Raw genomic sequence first — 17,562 nt, 5'->3', positions numbered from 1 at the left:
ACGTGCACGACACTAATCATGAAATCGTTCCTGAATTTCAATACGAACTGTAATTTGTATGTTTGCCCCGTTATGGGAGTGAATGTTAGTTGGACAGATTTAGTAATAAATTTGTGATTTATTTTGTGGCACGTGTCGAAACTAACGGGAGAATACATTCCGATGCAAGTAAAATGCAAAGAGTTCTGAGTTATTGTAATTTTTCTGACATCACTAATTGAGACCTATCGAGAGATAGGATCTCTTCAAGTTACACTTAGTTCGTTATTTTTTAATTTTCGTGTATTATACTCTCTACTGCCATACTATCGTCTTTCTTGTCGATGGAGCAATTCAAAAGGGTTAAAATATGTATTCATACTACAGGCCAAGAATCTGGAACTTTCGTATTATAGCAACTTGAATTTGAAAATGATCGTACTTTACGGAATTCAGTTTGAAAAGGTCCACTTGGAATTTGATTAACTTAAAAAGTTCTTTCCTCGGAAATCTATTTAAATAAAGAAAAAGTTATTATCGACGTTTGCAGCGCAAATTTTTTACCAAAATCTGAAAAAGATTCGATATAAGTACAACTGAGAAAATGATTCCAAAATTTTGGGGTTAGAGATGAACATATCAGACTTTTAGTCATTTTTCACATGACTGGCTTTCGTCGATGATTTAGATTAAACAGTAAAAGAAACGTAGTTAAACTTGAAGTGCTTCTGAGAAGTGGTAGGGACCATGACCAATGACCGCGCTTAGCTTTGAATAATGAAGAGACGCTCGTCTACTTCGCTAGATCCCGTCTTCCAAGCGATGGCACGTCAGCTGTTCCACCTGCTCCGTTGTACGGAAAGCGTTTGGAATCCAGGATAAACGAGTATTTGTTTGGACTTTAGAAGCTACCACCGTACCAGGACACATGTAACAAATTTGGTTTGTTAAGGTGTAATATACGGAGAGGAGGTACCAGCAAAATGTCCAGCAGAAAGACTAAATATATAGAAACGAATTAACGCCAATTGGTATCTTATGTGAAATAGTCATATTGCAGTGTGTAAACACGAGATATAAATATTTCAAATAATATGTAATTTTTGAATAATATTAAATAAATAATAATAAAAAACGTTATTAAAAATATTAAATAAATAACATTAAATAAATGGTCATTAATCTAAATAATGTCAAATGTAGAAATAATAATTAAAAGCTTTTTAGCACGTCCTTAAATTTTCATATAAATATTCTGATTCATTTAAAAGATACAAGTTGAATGAAATTATTATTCACGGGAAACGTGTCCGTCAATAAAATATCAAAATAATTCCACAAAACACGAGATAAATGACAACAAGCAATAACAATCCGATAAACTACACCTGAAGCAGCAGATTGTATGAAAACCTGGATAATAATGAAGCTAGACTGCAATCATTTAAAATCCATTCCAGTTACATAAAACAGATTAGAGACATAATATTGTACCGGACATAATGCATCACAAATATACGCAATACGGTTAATAATAATTACACGGTTAACCTGCAAGTTGTCAGACACGGTACAGACCATTCAAAAGTTATGAGAATTTCTATCACCTTTTTATCCTTCTTCTCTCTTTTTTTTCTCCTGTTGTAATAACATAATTTCATAGGTTAATCAAAAAATATATAATCTAGATCCCAAGCGATTCTCCAGACCGTTTGACATTTTACTTTTGATTTCTCAACTTAGTCTATTTGGAACCTTACGATCCCAAAATCATGAATGTCGAGGTTCCACAACTCCGAGGTCCAGTTCGAGTTTCAATGACCACCGAGTGAAGTCTCACGACCACAACGACGCAAGGGTCAAGATCTCACAACTTCACATTGGAACTCGTGGTACTATAAATACAGATTAATATTATGGATCGGACGTGCTTTCACAAGTGTTCTAAAATTTGTAATAATTCTATAGATTTTAGTGAACTTTAGTTATTTCTATGAACTCGATATCGTTTCTATCTACTGTGGATCCAAAGTTATCAGTATCATACTTTATGAACTTCAAATGAACTGTACCTTTACTCAATTGACCATTTGTCTCTGTGAACTCTAAATAAATTACTGCATTCATTCCTTGCCAATCAAATATTATATTCGTTTATGACTTGTGTTTCTGCGTTTTTAAATTCGTAATACTCGCGTTATTAATGTCATACTTCCTGTATTGGGTCCCTTGTCCTGGTTTGTTCATAGATCTGATTGCGCAATTCCAGCGATGTTTGGATCATGTCCAACATGCCTGTGGTTTACCAATTTTGGTTTCTGCTAGCCCATAGTCTTTGATATCACGTTCTACGTTTCAAATCCAATACTTCGTTTCTCGTGACTTTGTGCTTTATTATATCCGGTTTATTGCACCACACGTATTTTCTTTTTTTCTTTTCTCTTTCTTTCAATCGAATTGATTCGATATTGCTCCCAGGAATAATTTTTACATGTTAAAGCATCCTACAAATAGGATACGATATCGACACGATATTATTCCTTTGTCGTCGCGTACAATTACGTCATAGTTATAAATATCGCACATGCATTTTATCCGATACTTCGACTGATACGAGAGTATGACTTAATGACGCGTGGTCTCCTTAATGACACAGTGTTGTGTTCTCTGCTAATGTAGCGAAGATGGAGAAGGCCTGACCTATTGTGTCGGTAGAGTAATTGATCATAGAAGCATGCTGTTATGAGACACGTACGATCGCGCCAACTTGGTCGATATACCTATACATGGATGAACGTAAAAATTTGTTTCGTTGGAAATACATCTTTTGTTCCATTATCAACGTTTTATCCGGATATTTTGCCGAAAACATTTCACAACGAATAAATAACATTGTTCGAGAGACAATTGGCTACGTAATAAATTTTTCATCAAAAAGGCATTTTCTTTGATTCTCGGCACGAATTGTAACTGCCCATACTTTTTCTCCATCGTTTATCAAACAACAGATGCTGTCACCGAAGGATTACTCGATCCTATATTAACGTTTCATCAAACCTTCCAAATAATTCGTTGTTATTCAGAGGTGGTAGATATCAGTGTCTCTGTATACGCAGACAGAATGACTTTCAATTCACATCTCGACGTGATTGATACGGTCCAGTTGTACAATCTCCATAATATGCAATCAAACGTTAATCGATTTTTATTACTTGAAAGAATAAAAATAGGATAAAAAGATAGATATCGTTCGATATTCTACAAAAATCATCGCGATAAGAATGAATCATAGTCGCGTCACGGAATAAATATTTTCGTAGTATTTTACACGCAGGAAATTAACAATCGTATCAACGTTTGTCATGATCCTATACAATTCGCTGACACTTTCAATTATTTATCCAAATGTAATTATTTAAAATTACTTTGTTCGAAACATCGATTTACGTACGGCTCACACGAGATATAAAATGTAAAAGGTATGTATGTAACAGGATAATACGCAGTATATTAAAACCGTTGTCTATAAACCATGCAGACTAACATCGTCTATCGCTTAAATATCGCAGCTACCGTATTTATATGTTCATGTAGAAACACTTTGTTACGAAACGCCCACTATGATCTATAAATACTCCGTAGATACCGTGTAATATAATAACTGAAATAGCTACATAACAAATGATGTTAATGTATAAAACGTTTGGAGTGTCCACGAACTTCAAAATTATATCAGAAAGAAAGTTATAAAATGTAGCATTTGATACTTACAGAAACTAACGAACTAAATCTTAAAAATCTTAATTAAAATTTATATAGTTGTACTTAAAAAGCTAAATGGCGTCCATTTAAAAATTGACTATTTTTTAAACTAATTATAAGTAAGGATCCTTAAGGATTTAGAATCTTAAAAAAAAAAAAGGACAAAAATATTAAGTAACAAGGAACGACCAAACTTATGACTTTTTCTTGGTCAGACAATCGTTTTCAAACACCACGCAACGAACATACTCTGTTAATTTTTCCGTAATTTGCCAGCGTGGCCGAATGCTAGAAAAATGCCATCTAAGTTTTAATGCACCCAGGATGCCGCTAAATTGTGACGCAAAAGCAAATGCCCAATTGCGTCGTAAAGCATTTATCTTGTGTTTCGAACGATCCACCGACATTACATACAATTTTCTTCGCATTACGTCTAATTGACCGTCTGATGTCAGTGCTAGCTCATCTCTTTCCGCCGTATATCGATCTTCGAATTATGCGCTGATTACATGGTTCGCCCATATTGTGCATGATTTATTCGTGCGCCTCGTTCCCCTTTCGCTTTACCCGGAACTCTAATTACAGGTCTAATGAAAAACATTTCGTTCCGTTGAGATTGAAGCGCGCCGTTCAATTTCTTCGTAACATCGAAGCCAATGACTCGAGCCCCGGATCGATTTCTAGTATCTCAAATAAAAAAAAAAGAATAAAAAACGGAACTAAATAAAAATTCACTGTACGAGCCCCTCGAGTTCGCGTGCAACCGTTGTAACGACGAACGATCAACTTGATACAATTTCAATTCCAAAAGCCATTTAATCCTGCACAATGGTAGTCAACTACGTAATGAATCTTCATGAAACCCGTACAATGATATAAAAGCAAGTTACCAAAGCTATGTTTGCGCGCTTTCTGCACACGATTTTCCACTTTCCCCATAATGAATGCACGTACTCATACGAATCGATGGTGAAACGAATACACGAAAATCGCTGTTGCGTAAACGAGCTTCGTTTCGAAACCGCGTTTTACCATCTTTTCTTCATCGGTACTCTTCGATGATAATTGATAACAGGCGAAGGAAGCTGTGCTAGGTATAATTAACGTCAGATCAAGTTTATTCGCTGACTTCTTTACTATTTTTCAAATTAAAATCTCAATACCTGTGTTTAGTTCATTTAATTACTGTTACGTATTATCAAGAAAGCTCTTAGTTTTCAAGGAATAATTAAAAATTCAAAACGCTTTTATGCATTTTAATAATAATCGACATACCATAAATCTGCACAGTGGCAGGTTCTTGGATTCTCCCTAGTTTGTATGCAGCACTTTATAGGCGATCGATTCTTCAGGATAATGTTGCTAATGATTGAAAATTTGTCTTGTTTCCTATTGGTTAACATTCAGTCGTCTATCTTCAAACGTCGACTTCCTTGACGTTTTAAAATAATCGAAATTTTCTAATTTTCATAAAATTTCAAGTATGCACAATATTGTATTAAAGCGATTGAACGAAACTCAGAGTCCTGACAAACTTAAAGAAATGAAAATTATACAAACGAAAGTATATGATAAAGATATCCAACACGGTTTTTTTATTTCTCATAAGAAAAAAATTTTGTTTCAAATCTAATTCAAGTTTCTCACGTCGTGTAACTCGATTGTCTTCGATCGAACTGGAAATAATTACAATATACGTTCCAAAATAAAAATGCATAAGTCAAGTAACTGTTACAGCTAACTGTAACAATGCAATTACTCGGGTGCATTAGGTGATTCACATTCGAATTTCGCGCATTTTTAAAGTCGTCCTTATTAGTCTCGCGAGAGTATCGCGTGCTTATCGACGATTCATCGGGTCTGACTTTCGACCATGAAGATAGGTAGATAGATAGATAGAGAGAGACGGAGAGGGAAAGACATAGTCGACATTCTAATTCGCTTTCTAGAGAAATAATTAAGGCGCGGCCGTGTCCGCGCGTCCTCGACCAAGGGACGAAGGATAACGAGGCTATCGTCGGAGCGATAATCTCGAGACGATGAAGTTGACTGTCGTTCGACTAGGAGGAAGTTTCCCAAGGAGTTCCTTTGTGTTCACGGGCCATCGACGCGAGCAGCTCCGGACAAAAGCGCGAAGAAACATCGCGAAAGGATAAAGCGAACGAGGTTGGGGAGGACAACTCTCACTTGAAATAATGGATGGTGTTTAGCTTTTAATCCGCGAACGCTTGTGCTTGGAAAACGATCTTGAAATGATAATCAATCTCGAAGCAGTTCTCATTTGCGATATTCCTTTGTTCTCTCGTTGGCTAATTATATCGTGAAACGTAAGACCTTGCGTCTTTAAGACTTTTACCTTTGTTCGTAGGAATCGGTTAAACAAGATGTCTATTAATCAATGAGCTTTTCTTAAGATTTTATTAATTGACAATTTAATTAGTTGGAAGGATTGATCTTAGACTCCTGCGATTTTTAGTTTTGATATCCACTGTAAACCTTAGTCTTGAATACTTCAATTATACGAATCTCTTATTAAGCGAAGGATTGGAATCCCGGTTCGATTAAACCATTAAAGATCAAAAAATAACGCGTTGCAGTTGTGTATGGACAATATTATTGAAAAATATGAAAGAAATAATATACGTATTGTTTTCCTAAGGCATAAAAAGTGTACTATTAAAATACCAGATACGTTACATAAGCCTACCACAGAAGGAAGAGCAAAAATTTCATGATGTTGCTACTATTATATTCCTTCAAACTTCATAAAATTATATGAACCAAGTGAAAAGAGAAATAGGGATGAAAAAATAAATGGAGCAAATCCCTTCATAACCGTATCGTCGAGAAATGGAATTCGATGAAGGAAATTGAATGAAAAAAAAAATTGTGAATGAAATAGTGGCCTTTAAGGAATTAAAAAAATACCAAAGATACAGATGCGTATCAATATTTCTCGAGCGAGTAACGAATTATCTTTTCTCCATATTTTTCCAAAACTTACTTTAACGAATGTTAATAAAAATTATTAAAATTATTTCTATCCAATTGATCCGTCCAAAAAAGAAACAAAACTTTTTAACACCCTTCGTTTTACCATCGTAAAATTTCCTCAGTGTCCCAAGAAATCAGAACTAGCGAAAAATTCAGGTAACACTGCCAGCAGAATAGCGGAGCTTAACGACGTACATATCTCAGGCGTTATGTAACGAATATTTAATAGTAGGTAGTGTCGCGAGCGGCGCAGGGAAGAGCGTCGGGACGCTCGGACGTCATCTAATATTTGTCTAGAAGCGGACAAGCCCGTAAGCTTAATTGGAAGCAGGCAGGACTGTGTGCCGATCCTTTTTACGAAAATCCCAAACCATCCGTCGCGATATCGTATTCCTGCGGGTCCTCTTAACAAATTTATGTACACGCTTGTAGTAACGATGGTTCACACGTGACCGGATATCGTATCTGAACTATGATATACACGTAAGTCGAAAACCAGCAATAAAACCACGTAATTGTACGTCGCGGGGATTCTGGTTGTTTAAGCGCCTTAATGAAAACACTTGCGGAAATCGCCGCGTTATTCTATGGCTTGTTGTCTATTTATTCGCGTCATGCTGACGCGCGCTGAATTTTCAGAAAATTACGTGTAACAAGGGAAACGTATGTACTTAAACTTACACGTATGTGGAGAACTGTGAGGGAAAATCGTTGGATAGTTGGTAAGTTTATAAGAGAAAGTTTGAATCGGCCGATCGTGTTGCGGATGAGGCTACGAATACGGGAATCCTCCCGTTTGCCGGACGGCCGCTCTAATTGGGCTATTCGACTCGTCGATGGATCCGCCGTTCCGGAGCTTAATATTCGGGAATAAGAGCCGCTCCGGGTATCGTTAGTTAAGTGTATCTTTCGCTGAGTGGAGTTTAAGTGAACCGTATTGACTCTTCTTTGATTTCGAGTGAATTTACTTCACATCGAACAAAAGAATATCACTTGAGATCGATCGATCTTCGTTTCTTGACTAAATGCTGGTGAGAAAGGAAGAGAGATTTTATGCTGAACGTTGTCGTTACATAGGGTATTCCAGTTTCCTTTAGACAGTATCTTGTGTACGCGTATCAAATAACTAAATATCAAAGCACGTAGAGAATTCATTCGAAAGCTAGATGACTGATTTGGTAAAATTGAACCAGATTAAAATGATCTTCTTACAGCAATAAATGTAATTTTTTGGTTTTGTTATAAATTTTGTATTCATAGGAGTGGTGAATATACATATATGGCAATATACATATATCAACAGCTTATGATTATATCGATTATCAACGAATTTATGCTTTGCTAACTTTTCCCTGTATTTCATATTTTTGAAATAACTTTTTAATACAGTTTCAAACGACGCACGTTTTTATATTTTTTGTTATTTATATCGATAGAACATACCGACAATATTTGGCTAGAAGAAACTAGAACACCTTACATGAAATATCGTTTCATCTACTTATTCACTGTTATTTCCACTGAAATCGTAATCGAAAAGTGTGATTGATGGAACGATTTTTACACAAAAGTGACTCGAATGAATTGAACCGATCAGAAAAAAAAGAAAAAGAAAAAGAGTTTGAAACACACTGAGTTCATGAAAATTTGGAAGAAACAACTTCTTGGATCGCGAAATAATTCAAGAAGCCACACGAGAGGGAAGGTGACAATGGTGGTGAAATCACAGAAGGAAATTCATCTAGCGTTCGTTGTGATTTCAGTGAACGCGTAATAACGTTGGCAAACGGATTGACGAATCACGGACAACCGCTGTTTGCCTTTGTCGACCACGCGTGACGTTGAATCCGTCGTTGATCGACGATTATCGTCGGCGACGTGCGTCGATCCACAATCGTTGCCGACGAATCCTAGCATTAGTACAGCATTCAACGCGTGTTAGGCCTTGATCGGCCTACAATTTTTACATCAAACATACTAAATACAAAACGCAAAAAAGAAATTCTTTCTATTAACACTGCAGAAAGTCGTGGAATATTCTCAGCGACTTTTTCTCAAAATTATATATTATATATATTATATATTATTATTCTATATTATATATTATAAACTATAAAAGTATCTTCGAATACATTTTTTAGTTGATATTTCGATGGAATACATATGTATAAATTTACAGCAATTTACAAAGATTTTCAAAATTAAAAAAGCTTACCAGAGGGTGAATTGTTTGTTTGCAAGAATTTAATCAACGAGACGCATTAAAAGATTGTTGGAAACATGTGGAAATACGACGCTCTTGAAGCCGCACTTAAATATGTAATTAAATACACATCGTAGTCGACGAGGTAAAAAAACTGGAAAAAAAAAATCGTGAATCATCCGTACACTCGACTGGTTTCCAGTTTAACACGCACCGCAACGGCTCCTGGGATTTTAGCCTCCCACTAACTATTCGAGAATCGTCAATAACGTATAACACGTCGTACGAATTGCATAACAGAGAGACGTGCAGTTTTCGATACTTTTCACCCGCGGGGAAGAGAAATGAAAACGATGAAACAGATAAGTGAAACAGAAAATAATTCATAATTAATAGAACGGAAAATATCAAGCTACGGCTCAATTAGTGGATTATTCGATTATTCGATTACTCTGCGCAATTAATAACCTTTGTAATAGCTTTCTAAATAATACGACTCGTTAATATATATATGACTTGAGAATAGCATACTAAAATCGAATTACAGACGGCAATGAATATAAGTGTCGTGATATCTGTCAATTTATTCTGAACTAATACATAACAACTGGTTTATTTTTCATGGTGCGCTTAGACGATTGAATAACGGTCCTATTTGACAGTTTAACAGCATTAAGTACACATATAAATTCGTATTTAAAGGCAAATAACATAAAATAATGTTGTTACGAACTACCGTAACAATTCTCTCTCGAAATATCTTCTTAATCCATTTTTAACGAAGTTCAACGATTTCGAACTTCAATCTCGATTTCAAGTATCCGTTCGATTTTTATCATATCGATAACAAAACCACACCTCTCGTTTATTTCACAATCATCATCGTAATTCAGCCGGTCCCATTAACCTGTACAACACGCCAATCAAACGTCCCGAAAACGTCCAGGCGTAAAACAAAATAATCGCGCCATCAGCTGCAAAACCAGCCTGTGCCGATCACCAGAGAACAACAATGGTTTACCCGACTCGCGACCCTCCGTCAAACGAGATTCGTACGAAATCCCCGCGCGGATAATGCAATCGCCACCAAGGGAGCCAATATTGGCGGGGATCGGAGAACAAACTCGAGGGCGAATTAAGGTCGAACAAAAGACAGAAGGGACAAGAATCGTTCGAGGGATTCAGTTTGGAGTATATTAACCCTCTAAAGAGGATAAATTTCGAGGAAGCATGGACTATTGTGCAATCGTGACGTTTTCAGGTGTAGTATAAAAATTTCATTTGATTTATGCGTATTATGTTTGCAATATTAAATTAATAATGGTGAAGAATTATTACGTTATACGGTAAAGTTTATGAAATCATTGTTTGATAGAAACGATACTCTTTCCTTCAAACATGTCATCCAACACTTTAGAAATATCTAATACCATACAATCTGCCTAAAAATAGACAAACTTTTACGATACGAATCTCCTGAAACAATTACTATTTGCTATATCTACAACTTCTTCCTTCTCCGAAGAACCTCCACACTCTACAATACTCTATAATAATATTTTAGAAACATCTAACGCTGTACATAACGATTAGATAACACAAACTTCTATCAATTTATGCAACGGACCAAGTCTCTCGCAATGATTGCCATTAACACATCTAATTTATCTTCCTCCCAAGACAATCCAATACTTTATAGTAATATTGTAGAAACTAGTTATTCGAGAAGCTAATTCCTTTCCATGACAATAAAATCAGACGAACTTCTATTTACAATTACCAATCTATACAACCATATAAGTCTCCTAAAACGATTGCCATTCACTTCGTCCACAACTTATCTTATCTCTCTCTCAAACAACGTATAACACTTTATAATAAGAATTTACGGGAGGACTAGGTATTTTCACGCCTAGGAGTCTCTCACGCCTGCAGAGCAGTTCTCTCACGGGCAAAATAAGCTCTCGTCCAACGCGGCTGTTAGACACCCGTATAGCTTGACTGCTCCTCTCGTTGTGCCTCGTCCGCTCTCGTCCCTTTCGCCCCGTGCGCGCCCTCCCAGCCCTCCCTACCCCACCCTTCCAGTCACGGCCCGTAGTCCTTTCCCCCTCCATCGAAATCGATGCTACTCGCGGATCGCGAGTTCAGTCTGCGACTGGCCACCGCGTGCGTAACGTCGCTACCTCTGTCTCGTTTTTGTTTTGCCTCGGGCCTCGACCCGAACACCCCCTCATTCGTAGAACAATCCCCCTTCTCCTTCACGCGCTTCCTTTTACCACATATACAACGATCAAATTGTAAACTGTTCGATTTGTTTTCGTCACGATATCGCGTGTTATTGTTGCGTCGTAATCCGCGATCGGAGTCGATCACGTGTGACATTGCGCCGGACGGTGTACAACGTTGAGAGAGGAAATTTTCAAGGAAAGAAAGATTAGTTTTCTGTGAAGGAAACGGAATGAGGAAAAACTCAGTGACGAAGCGGAAGATGTATCAATCGACGATAATTCGATGCGAGTTCGGGAAACGATCCTGAGGCGATCGGATGTGTGACGAGGCGCTACCGTCGAGGATAACAACCAGCCAGCTCTACGGCTGTCCCCGTGCGAAGGACACTTGATTGGGTGAGTGGATATTTTTATTTTTCCAAGATGATATTCTTTCACCTTCGAGACATAAATAGCTTCTGTAAGAGTTTGTTTCTCTAAAAGAAGAAGTGTTTAGTCCTTATCGAAACATTCTAAAAAGGCTCGCCTCTGTTAGTCGTGCTATTATTCATGGAATTAACGCGAGATTTACTCCGTTCGAATGTACGCGCATGGTGAACGGAAGTATATCGGCGGGGCTTGACGCGTTCGTAATTAACACGGTGCAAACGGAACAAAATGTTCACGCGGGCTAACGGGAAATTAAATGATATCCCGTTTAACCCTATCCGGGTTATCGTGAAATATTTCCAGCGAGGTGAACGCGTCGATGCAGACGCGTAACGCGAGCTGACAGCCCGTATATATGCTCGGAACTAGTAGAGGAGTTTACCGCTGGTCAGTCGGGCCAAGTTTATCACGGACCGACATTCGTTTTTCGGTTATTCACTCTACAACGTGAAATATCCGCGGATCTCTCGTTCGAACAACGCTGTCCATTCGAAACCGGCGTAAACTTACGATGCACAAAGTGACACAGTTCTGACACTCGATCGGAATAAATTTAACATGGTATTATGTCAGCGGCGCTCGTTTGTCCTACAAATTCATCGACGAAAATTGCGCGAACATTGCAATGCAATTCCCCTCGTTTCACGCGACGACATCGAACTAGAAACTTCAATATTTCCGCCGCTGGAAGCCTGATAAGTTAACAGCCCTGGAACGCGGGAAAACTCCACGAATTTCATATTCTAATTCAACCACATATATCGAATGCAATTTTTAAGAAGTTTCTTTCGAAATGGCAATTAGGAAACGTTTAATTATAAAACAATTAAATAACCTATTAGATTGAACTTTGAGTGCTAGAAGTAATTAGAAGGACCGTGTGTTTTCGATTTGGGGGTGAAAAAGAAATTCATACCCATCCAAGTTTTGAGAAAAACATGACAAAATAATGTGTAGATAATGTCTAAGTAATTTTCCTAAAATGAACGAAGAAAGATGATAAAAAAGAGAAAATTGTTAGTGTTAAAATTACATATATATGTATATACATTACAGTGAAGAATCGGATCTGCCATAATTGTTAAATTTGGTTAATGAAGTCCTTGAATTTGGCCCAGGTTATCCCGCATCGCATTCCATCGCACAACATTCCATCTTGTTTAGTGTACTTTGCACCTTAAAATTTATTTAATATACCAAACCATAGTTTTACTTTGATATCGAAACTATCTCACAACTCTACCTCTCCACGATTCTGAAGATATTCCAACGAAAAATGTCTAGTTTGTAAGAGTCAACAATTCTAGACATTCAACGAAACCTGGAAATGTATGAAATACAAAAACCGAGCGATAGAAATGATTGGAATAAGGAAGATGTAGGTGGACGATATAAGAGTTCATCGAAAGTAGTCCAACCGTACGATTGATCAGCCAGTACGGCTTTACCCTGACGTTTTCGGCGACAGTTTCCATTAAGGTGGTCCTGTGGACGTCTCAGTCGATGTTTCGCTCCGCAAGAAATTTCATTTTCCCCTCTCTTTCCTTCCGTAGCGACCACCCAGTTTTATTGGACGCTGTCCTTCAATGTCCACTGCCGGCTATCCACGATATCGTGACACGTAGCGCGACGCGGTCATAAGCGACGCCGAGGAAGTTGGTTAATTAATTGCCTTTGGAAATATAATCCGAGCGTCGAGTGTAACTAATCAGGGAGAAACTCGGTCGGACGTTGACGGGCATGTTTGCTGCACCTATCACGTACGGGGATGGAAATGTAATTTGCCGGGATAGAGTTAGCCTCGTTGAATGCCGTGGCCAAGCTTCGCCGCCTATTCTGCCCATCAGCTGCAATCTCCTCGCGGCGTGCCACCCATTGATCGCCACCAACGATTTTGCATGTAAGAATCTAGAAGCTAGGATACACGGGGCCGAGACTTCGCGTGGCGAACGTTTTAACGTGGTAGTTCTCCGGGGAATAGGCGTTAAAGGGTCGAAAGGTTCGTTGAAGGATTGTTTCTTCCTCGTTTTCCATCGGAAAACACGTGAATTCTGTTGGAGAACTGGAAAGTACAGTTTAAGATACTGTATGGGTAAATTGTAAAATTGTAAATTGAAACATTGTAAAATTAGTCAGGATTTGAAATGAATATGTTGTGAGTGTGTTTAGGATCGAGATAAATAAATTGATAGAAATGCAAATAGATAATCTATTGAAAGCTACGGTGTTGTTATAAGAAGAGACTTAGAGACTTTGCTTATATTGAATAATGAGATAAGTGAAGAGTGGAATAAAGATTGAAATCTTGATCAGAAATTTGTAACTTTTCCTGAACTGTTAATGAATACCGAGTAGGTTTTAATCAGTTGCATAGCTATTTTTCAAAATTTCTTATCAGTGAATGGTGCTATAATTATGTATTATAATATGATGTATAATATTATTCCCAACTGTAGAAGCGTAAACGAAATTCCTTATATCAGCCGCTGTCGAGATTCTCCTTATTCTTTCTTCTCTCTGTCTCCTTCTTTTTACCTGTAAGTGAAACATTATTAATGGTAGATCTCTATGGAAATTTCTCAATCGAAATTTGAACATAGATTACATTTTACGGTTCTAAATAGCACAATCTCATTATAATATCTTGACCAGTACTATATCTTTTTCAATGGATATATTTCTAACTCTAAACCAAGTAAATTCTATTATTTATTCAGTAGTCAGATTCATTGTTCTTGATATTCAGACGATTCTCTTCCGTATACTAGTCGTCTTCGAATTTCAAATGTATGGAAGTAAGAATTCCGGGATAGGCGACTTCGTCAGGATACTCTTCCTTAAAACAAAAATATTCGAAGGAGTAATAGAGATTTTCTTTTCGCTTGAACATACGTACGGTTCTGGACTGGTATCAAGAAATCTGCTGATTCCAACCCTAACGTCCTAAAAATTTCTCTGTCTCGTTGGATTTTACGTATAAACAGTTACATCGAACCGAGTTCATGTTTATGTATAATACTCGAGCACGATCAACGACCTCGACTTTGGAACCTTCTTTCTCGGAAACAGACCCGGTAGGACAACAAAATATTCATAGCGTCTCGAACCACGCTTCGGAACTTTTCCCTTAATCCCAAAACAAACGTTCCGTTACGAAAAATGCCGAAGATGCTGACTTTCCATGCTGTAAGCGATTATAACAATTTTAATTAAATGAAAATTTAATCAATCCCGGTAATCGACTTCGTGCATCCGATCGACAAATTAAAACACGCATACAATTAGCGTCGAGCATTCAATTCGCCGCGATTAACGCTTGTCAACGAATAAGGGGGAGGGTGGAAAATATTAAAAAACGAACAAGACACGAGGAACAGTGGTAGGAAAAAGAATGAGTGGCTTGTAACGTGCCTCGATCCTAGTCAGAGTTTCCGATATTTTATCTAAGAATGTATTCTGATAGTCGGATGCAAAGCTCGTATTAGAAGAGAATGAATTATCGTCGAATGAAAATTAACTGAGTCTACAAAATAGGTATAGGACTGTTGACAAGACTATTATTTAGGTATTGCCGTGGCTGTTTTAAACAAGGACTCACATATGAAGAAACGAATCAGTATATATGATAGCAGCAGCGGAAAAGAGAAATATCTATAGTTTTAATTATTTTATTAAAATATTAAATTTTAGTAAAAATGAAGGTATATCGTTCAAAGCACATCAGTTTGAAAATATTTTGTCTTCAAAAATAATTTTAACTATAATGATCACGTTTTCCTGATTTAATCAAATATCGATCTCCTGTAGCATAATTACAAACAAAACATACAGTAATTCTGTAATACGACGAATATTTGCCTAAAGAAACTTGAGAATGGCGAAATACCATTTTCCTTTCCTGAAAAGATCTTCTGTTCAGAAGATTTTCTGTTACAAACCCTCCTCTTTCGATCAAAAATCATCGAGGTCACAAGAAGAATATAGAGCGACGATTCTTGAGAATTGTACAAAAATATTCTGATTTCAATGTCGTTTGCAGCAATGAATTCGCTAGATGGTTAAACTGGGACGATTCGCGATTAAAAGCTCAGAGCTTCGGGTGCACTATACATTTGCATATAGGAAGCTCTGTATAAATTCCGTGGTTATACTGCGTCAGGAGCAATAACGCAACGCCAAGCAGAACATGTTAGAGCGCGTTTGCAGTTTGCAAAACGGTTACGTACGATTCGACGTTACGCGTAAACGATTGATCATACACCTCGTCGGTACTTCGAACACGTCGACGTTGAGGATGCTTCTCTCTCTCCCACTATTTTTTTTTCTTTTTTTTTTTTGGCACCAGTGATCGACTAGAACACGACTCTTTTCACCGCTCGAAACGTCGAAGTTTAGTAGCTTCAACGAGTTATTGTGGATATTTCGTCGTAGAACTTTCGGAAATTCCCGTGCGCATCGTTGAGTCGGGGCTTGTTCAAACGAACTTGCGAATCGATACGTGAACAACAAATTTGCTGTTATATTTTAATACTGTATGGTATTTACCGAGACTGAGCGAGAGGGTGCTGCTTGGTAATCGCGATAATTCAAAAATCATGAACCATAGCCATCGTAGTTTCCAAGATCAAATTTTAACATTACCGATCGATAATCGAAATATTCAAAATGTTAATAACGCTTTTATTGTACGAAATAATGCAAGCATAGGGTATTAGCAGAGTCTATAATACAGTACTGAATGTACATTCTACTAGCAGAATATTTGAAAGCTGTGAGATTCTTCGATAAGTTATTATGTTGCCAGGAAATTATTAATGGAAACCTAATAGGAAAATTCGTATTATAAACTGGTCGAATAGATTGTTAATTTGTAAAACTGAATTCTTCGACATTTATTCTTGCTTCGTTTACCACGAAGTTATTTGTATTATAACAAAAAAAAACAGGTAAAATTATGCTAATACAGCATCGGTATTGATGTATTAATTAATTAGTTTCGTGGACACCATATTAAATTTTGTACCAGTTAGTCCGACAAAAATGTTGTTACCATGTAAATGAAGTGCACTAGAGCTGACAAATAAACATTTCGTTGAGAAATAACTATCTGCAAATAGTTTCTATAGTCAGTTTCTGTATTAATGCGATAAATATTACGAAAATAATTACAGAAACTTGACGATAAAACTTTTATAGTAAAATTAGATTTTCCATCCATTAATATCGTTTATTGCCGAATAACTTACATTATAAGAAAGAAATAAAGTGATTGAAAGAATCTTATAAATTCCACTTTAAAAATTTTCCTCTATAATATAGATAAGTTTCCCTGAATGTGCCATTACAAAAAAACACAACGTTTAACCGCTAATCTTCTCTAAAAGCGCCTCGTACTACGTCATTCCGTTCCTCCCTTGAATTTCCCAACCAAATTCGTAGCTTGCAATCAGAAGATCCACTCATACGCACCAGAATGCTCAAAATCTGCTATACGTCGAGGTCGCGGAGGAAAGAATGGCGACCGCGTATTCGCGAAACTGCGGCGATAAAATCACATTCAGAAACGCTGCGTACGCCTAACATTAACGTGTGGTATGCACTATCGTTGCGGTACGGCAATACAAATAGGGCTTGCTTCCGGCTGCGACGGTTGCGCAGCTCGGCTTCACGCATCGCTTACTCATTACTGCACATCCGCTCGAAATCGGCGCCGCTTTAAAGCCGCGAAATTTGCTTTGGCTGCTCACGAACGCGACTTTAAAGCGACCTGTCGGTTAAGAGTGCCCGCTGGCAAATACCGTTTTACTTACAGCGCATAAATACGAATCAAGTTCAAACGACGTACGAATACGTTGTACGCGATGCGATACCGTCGCTTGATGGAACATACCACGTTTCACAAATGCGTTGCCTAATTTACGTTTCTTTCGATCTTGATAGGTGTCTGTAGGAAGTAAAATTTTTTAC

The 17,562-nt window shown here is 37.3% G+C and overlaps 1 protein-coding gene across 2 annotated transcripts in view; it reads left to right on the top strand.

Moving 5' to 3' along the window:
• Nucleotides 1-11,076: 11,076 nt before the first annotated feature.
• Nucleotides 11,077-17,562, top strand: part of LOC117204331 (discoidin domain-containing receptor 2-like) — a 140,525-nt gene continuing 134,039 nt past the window's right edge. For both annotated transcript variants that reach the window (XM_033441610.1, XM_033441609.1), the window contains exon 1: nt 11,077-11,562. The gene's annotated coding sequence lies outside the window, so the exon portion shown is untranslated. The remainder of the gene's footprint in view (nt 11,563-17,562) is intronic.

The sequence above is a fragment of the Bombus bifarius genome, unplaced genomic scaffold (assembly GCF_011952205.1).
Source record: "Bombus bifarius isolate JDL3187 unplaced genomic scaffold, Bbif_JDL3187 scf7180000007978, whole genome shotgun sequence".
In the NCBI taxonomy this organism is placed as follows: domain Eukaryota; kingdom Metazoa; phylum Arthropoda; class Insecta; order Hymenoptera; family Apidae; genus Bombus; species Bombus bifarius.
The sequence above is the reverse complement of the archived record's forward strand: the minus strand, read 5'-3'. Positions and strand labels throughout refer to the sequence as shown.